This window comes from Coffea arabica, chromosome 5e (assembly GCF_036785885.1).
Source record: "Coffea arabica cultivar ET-39 chromosome 5e, Coffea Arabica ET-39 HiFi, whole genome shotgun sequence".
NCBI classification, from domain to species: Eukaryota; Viridiplantae; Streptophyta; class Magnoliopsida; order Gentianales; family Rubiaceae; genus Coffea; species Coffea arabica.
The window spans coordinates 33,172,512-33,178,250 of record NC_092318.1 but is presented as its reverse complement, the minus strand read 5'-3'; the positions used below and the strand labels follow the sequence as shown (position 1 = coordinate 33,178,250).

At 38.5% G+C, this 5,739-nt stretch overlaps 1 pseudogene; it reads left to right on the top strand.

Annotated features, from left to right (window-relative positions):
• Positions 1-273: 273 nt before the first annotated feature.
• Positions 274-5,449, top strand: LOC113743968 (ATP-dependent zinc metalloprotease FTSH 2, chloroplastic-like; annotated as a pseudogene).
• The last annotated feature ends 290 nt before the right edge of the window (positions 5,450-5,739 follow it).

Here is a 5,739-nt window from a genome sequence, read left to right as displayed (position 1 = left end):
TAGTAAGCTTAATCCTTCTTCTGCAAACCAAATACTCGGCGGACTTTCTAGCTGTCACTTAAACAAAGGTAACAAGGAAAAACAATAAGAAATGCACCTTGCATCTTTATGATTTGCATGATAAACTTTGATAATTCATCTAAAGCAAGAGTATCTTGATCTTATTTTCATCGAACTCTTTGATTAGCCTGCCCACTGGTATTTCCGAATATTGCTGAAATTCCTGAATACTGTGGAGATTAAGTGAATAATGAGACATCTTGCTGCAATGCCATGGAGAGTTATAGGTCTCGCTTGCAAGAGCAAAGCTTTATTAATAATTTGCAAGCAGCAAACTGTGCTTCCTTGCCTGTTATGAAGTTGCAGAGTGCTAACATATCGAGCAGCATGTATAACCTTTACCATATAAAGCTGAAGGACTTCTCACCTCAAGGTCTGCATCTATATCTTTTTCAAATATATTACTTTAGGTCACTTTTCCAAACATTACTTGCGGAATATTTTTTCCTTCCATAAATTTGTGGATCATCATGGTGTGCAATCTACTGAGAACTGATTTCCTTCAGCAGTTGACTCGAAAGGTAATTGTTTCAACAGATAGTCCAATATCATATATAACGATTATCTTTCTCTTTATGTTTTGATCTATAAGATATCAGACTTTTTCTTTACAAAAATTAATTTAGCAATGAATGTCTATTTTATCTTACCTTTGATTAGTTTATCACTTATATTCTCCAAAATCTGGTTGCCTCTTGCCTAGCTTGCCTTCGGATGTAACATTTAATGGAAGTTTTGGAATTGGATTTATTTGCGATCTCAATGATAACATTGTGGCTTCTTGGCCTTTGGTCCTTTTGTTTCTGCTTCTCCCTGCAATAAAACTAGCACATGTACGCAAGCAGTTTCTTTTCTTTGTTGCATAATATAATAATGTCCTCTGCAGCTTATGGCTTGTTATCTTGAGACTTCAGTTATCTATTTGAGAAATTCTCCTCTTTTTCTTGTTTTTTCCCTTGACCAGAGATCACATGAAGGAAGGAGAGGCTTCTTGAAATTGTTGCTTAGAAATGTAGGATTAGGTGGAGCAGCATTACTTAATGATGGAAAAGCATATGTCGATGAGCAAGGGGTTTCTAATTCAAGGATGTCCTATTCTAGATTTTTGGAGTATTTGGACAAGGATAGAGTGAAAAGTGTGACGACCCCACTTCTCCCAAGGGCGAACCCCAGGGTATCGGCGGGCCGCCCGCCCAGCTCTCGCCGGGACTCAGTCGCTCACTACAGTCCTCAACCAAATTACAATATAAATCTCAAAATTACATCAAATTCTCCAATGATTACATATTACAAATGCAGCGGAAACTGATTCCAATCGTGGAACGTATACTTACATCCATATGAATTTCAAATATTTATACAAGACCAACTCGTACATAAAATAGATCCAAACTTAAACTGTACACGATATAAGCCATCCAGTCACGTGAATAAGCAATCCAAGCTTTTCTTCACCTTGAGCCCTGTGGGGGGGGAAATAAAACATTTTTTTGGGGTGAGCTAAAAGCCCAGTGAGTAACCAGTAAAATCAGTAATCAAATAGTTTTCACAAAAATTCATTTCATTGATGTCATGGTTCAGAAATCAGATGTACGTATTTTTGCTCTCGTGAGCCAGTGAAATCATTGTAATGTTTTAGAAATTCAATAAGTAACCGGGGGTAAAAATGTAATTTTGTTACAGGTCAACATTTGCACAGTGAGAGTAAAACAAAAGCAGAAAATGACACCACATGGTAATTCCACAAAGCTCAATGAGCTAAAATCTCAATAAGGTTCCGAACATGAAATTACATAACAAAGCCAACACATTAACCATCAATAATCAATAATTCAAGAAACATTTACAATGGAAAGCGATAGTAACATTCATGAAAGGATACATTCATTCTCCTGACATTTCCTCGCTCATTTGGTCATTCATTTCATTTCATTCACCCCGTCCCTGGCTTTTGGCCAGGCTCCACCAACCTACATAGGTAATACTCGAGTATACCAAACGTTCACCCAAGTTCCTAATCGCCTGACCGAGTCCACTTCTGGCTCAAGACGACCGGTAACAAGGGGCAATGGCCAGTTCAGCCCAAAAGGCTTACATTCATGCGCAAGTAACATTTCAATCGAAAATTTCACATTTATCGAGGTCGAGTGCGATAAAGTACACACTCGCCTCGAAAACTCGTTTTGGAAATCATTATAAGCGCTTAACACGTTATCAACCAAAATACAAGTCATGAAGTCAAGAAATATAGCAAACAAGGCACACTCACATGCCAGCACGCATGATATGCAAGAAAACATTTCAAAAGTAACTTTGGAAACAGTTCAAAAGTAAATAATGTAAGAAACGGTTCATAAATAACTTTAGAAGTAGTTTGAGGTCACTCACCTCCACGGCTCAGAAATCATCCATCACATAACATTGCCTTGCTCAAATCCAAGTCTTAGATCACAAACTCAATGCAAACAAGTCCTTTAAAACTTCGGACAGCACTTCCCCTAAATTTGCTTACTTTCCCAGCCATCATGGCTTCATTATTTCTTCAGCCAGTCCCAAAGTCACACAAATAAGTTCATCTAATATCCATTCAGCAAGCTCCAAGTAGTACTAGTACAAGTCAAGCTAGGAAAAAGTCCGGAAATGAAGGTTAAGCTCAAAACCAGAAAAACAGTTTTGACGTCATTTTGCGGTAATGGTACCAAAGGCACTACAATTGTCGGATGGGGGTGTAAGACCCACCGTTTCGAAGCTAAGGACCAGGGCTACAACAATGTAGAAGGTCACTCAGTCCAGTTCCTAGCACAACTAGGTCAAATATGCCAAAAATACCAAACCAGAACCACTAAAACAGGTTCACAAATCACACAATGCTGTAATGAGTCCAACTCGGTCCATACAAGTCCAAATGCATTGATTCCAAAGGCATATGGTAGCTAAGACATCCAGATACATTTCATCAGAAGATACCAACATCCAAATCCAAAGCAATTCCAGTCAAAATGGCCAATTACAAGTGCAGTTTTCGCATTCTGATCAACCCAGAACAGCAACAGTAAAATCGACATATCTCACTCTACACTAGTCCAAATGACCTGGAATTTTACAGGAACTTCAAACTCATCAATACCTACAACTTTCATGTTTTAATCAAAGGCCAATTTGGCCTCTAACATGGTGCAATAAATTCGGGCAGAATGAAGAACTACAAAACCTAATTTTCTGAAATTTCTTCCAAAACAGAAATTGATTGTACTTAATCACTTTTTCCACCTCCTAGAGTCATTAAACATCATTTCCAATCATCATACATGACCACAACACCATGATCATATTAAACCAGAAAATTCCTCAAAAAAAATAAAAACTTCACCAATTCAACCAAACTCAAGAAATAATCCAAGAAATTGCATCTTATAACACCACTAATCATGAATTGAACATCATTAGAGGAAGGAGAGGTGTTCATCCACCACTCACCTTAGCAAAACAAGAGGGAGAGCTACTTGTCACCTTAGCTTCTCAAACAACTCCACCAAACAACTCACAAACACTAAGTGAAGAGGTTTTATGGAGAAATTGGAAGTTTAAACGGTTGATTTGCTAGATTTGAGCAAGAAATTGAAGAAACAAGTTGAGAGCTTTCTTTTCTTCCTTTCTTGAGAGAGCTTCGGCCATGAAGCTTGGAAATGGAGCAAATTTTTGGTAAAGTTTTAGTTTATTAAGTCAAATGGTAAGACATGGCATAAAAGTCAAAAATTCCACCCAATGGCCAAGCGACACTTGTCACTTAAATAATGAATCTCTATCTCTTTGTTCCCTCTCACACCAATCCATAAATATCTCTTAACACCTTATAAAAAAAATATCACTTAGCACAAAACTCCAACAAGTTATCAAAAATATATTACATTTGCCGCACTAGCGGGTCCCACGTCCAAAATACGCTTTTAATCTCTCAAAAACTAACCGATACTAGAAAAATCATTTAAAAACTATATTTGCTCATAAACTTTATCTGGGGAATTTTTCTAATCAAGAAAATGTAGGAAAAGCGGGCGTTAAAAAAAAATAAACCCTAGGAAATTAGAAAATTTCCGGGTTCTCAAACTCATTTTTTTCGGGGCGTCACAAAAAGAGTAGATCTATATGAAAATGGAACTATTGCCATTGTTGAGGCAGTCTCCCGAGTTGGGTAATCGGGTGCAGAGAGTTCATGTGCAACTTCCAGGACTTCTGCAAGAGCTTCTTCAGAAATTTAGAGAAAAGAACATTGACTTTGCTGCTCACAATGCTCAAGAGGACTCTGGTTCTCTGTTGTTCAACTTGATTGGAAACTTGGCCTTCCCACTGATCTTGATTGGAGGTCTATTCCTACTTTCAAGGCGATCTTCTGGAGGGATGTGTGGTCCTGGTGGGCCCGATTTTCCATTGGCCTTTGGTCAATCAAAAGCCAAGTTCCAAATGGAACCAAGCACTGGTGTGACCTTTGATGATGTTGCAGGGGTGGATGAAGCAAAACAAGATTTTATGGAGGTTGTGGAGTTCTTGAAGAAGCCTAAAAGGTTCATTGCCTTGGGAGCTCGTATCCTTAAGGAGGTCTTCCTTGTTGGCCCTCCAGGTACTGGAAAGACCCTCCTAGCTAAAGCTATTGCTGGTGAAGTAGGTGTTCCATTTTTCTCGATTCAGGTTTAGAGTTCGTAGAGATGTTTGTTGGTGTTGGTGCCTCTCGTGTTTGTGATCTTTTCAAGAAAGTGAAGGAGAGTGCTCCATGCATTGTATTAGTTGATGAAATTGATGCTGTTGGGCGGCAAAGAGGAACTGGCATTAGAGGAGGCAATGATGAAAGAGAACAGACCCTCAACCAGCTTTTGACAAAAATGGATGGTTTTGAAGGAAACACTGGCATTAATTGCGGCTACTGACCGTGCTGACGTTCTTGACTCTGCCTTGTTGAGACCAAGACGTTTTGATAGACAGGTATAACTCCTTCAATGATTCTCACTCCTCAAACTGAGGTTTAATGGAAAATACTTGTTTAATGGAAAATGTTTAATTTCATGCTTTTACACAGGTAACCGTTGATGTACCAGATATTCGAGGAAGAACAGAAATTCTGAAAGTTCATGCTAGCAATAAAAAATTTGATTCAGATGTGTCTCTTGAAGTGATAGCCATGAGAACAGCTGGTTTTAGTGGAGAAGATCTTGCTAATCTCTTAAATGAGGCTGCTATCTTGGCTGGCCGACGTGGGAAGGCAGCAATCTCATCAAAAGAGATCAACGATTCAATTGATAGAATAGTTGCAGGAATGGAAGGGACAATTATGACTGATGGCAAGAGCAAAAGTCTGGTTGCATACCATGAAGTTGGGCATGCTGTCTGTGGGTAAGTTTTGAGATTGTCAAGCTTGTCTTTATTAATTCGAGGTGTTTTATCTCTCATTGAGATTGTCTCTCATTGCATTTGACTTCCTGTGTTGCAAGTAGTATACTTCCTGAGGTTCCTATAGCAACATCTGCTCTACTAGGTAGGAGTACTTGCTGATGTGCTATTAAAAATAGCAGGTCATTTCCTTTACGGAAATGAAATAAACTAGCATTCAGTTAAGTTCACTAAATTGAGTGATCTTTTGTTTAGCAGATATTATCCTTCTTTCTACATCATTAGGCACTTCAAGAT